Consider the following 1,010-nt stretch of genomic DNA (forward strand, 5'->3'; position numbering starts at 1 on the left):
CCCCAGCGCCGAAAAGAGGGCCTTACTGAATCAGCAGCCGACTTATATAGAGAAATTCTGACTACGTAACGTATTAAGATCAACAGTACAATGTCTAAACTCAGCGGTATGTCACAAACAACCTCTCGTGTTTGAAGCAAACAGCCCTATCAGATTAGTCTACGTCCCATGCAAATAAACAGGTAGCTCATATTGCACGCAGGCATATATTGATTGCTATTTTTGGCAGTACGTTGGTATTTTATTATTAAAAAACAAGAACAAGCACAACGAGAAAGAATTTTCTAGATTGTATTAGCCGCGCCTCTGTCAATGACGTCGACGAAAACCTTCTTTTATAGACATTTTGAAAAATATCTTTCACGTGAACTTTTTGCAATATGTAACGTTACCCTGTCTCCCATCGTTGCCTCCGAGGCATATTTAACAGTGGTAAATGTCAGAAACTATCTTTTAGGACCTGTTGATTCCTTGCACACAATCCGAATGCACTATTCCAATGCGAAATATGCTCATCAAACAATTTGTGTCACCCAAACCGTGCATCACAGTCTAAAGTTCAAGACAAAGAGCTAGCTATTGATATGATCTGGTTGTCAATTTTTAGCAGGTTAAACTTTGTTGGATTGTGATGCCTGTTCTGAGATAATACTTGGGCATAGATGAGGGTTAAGAATATTCACCCAAAACCACTTTCAACTCGGTTACATGTTACAGAAACAGGTTACATGTATACAGTATACTAGATTTCATAAAAGATCAATACCATACGATGCTATTGAGACATGATTTCTGCACACACGTGTCCGCCTGTAACACAGACTCAAGTTGTTGTTCATTCACAACGTACAGACCGGCACGTACGCAGAAAACTCACGTGGGTCATATTTGTCGTACTATGTCAAGTCAGGGGTTGTTTTTCGGCTAGGAAGTGGTAAAAAAATGCTGATCACTGCATGTTTTTTGTTATTTCTGACGCCTCATATTTCTTCATCTAAGGAGATCATGTA

The sequence above is a fragment of the Branchiostoma floridae genome, chromosome 13 (genome assembly GCF_000003815.2).
Source record: "Branchiostoma floridae strain S238N-H82 chromosome 13, Bfl_VNyyK, whole genome shotgun sequence".
Classification (NCBI taxonomy): domain Eukaryota; kingdom Metazoa; phylum Chordata; class Leptocardii; order Amphioxiformes; family Branchiostomatidae; genus Branchiostoma; species Branchiostoma floridae.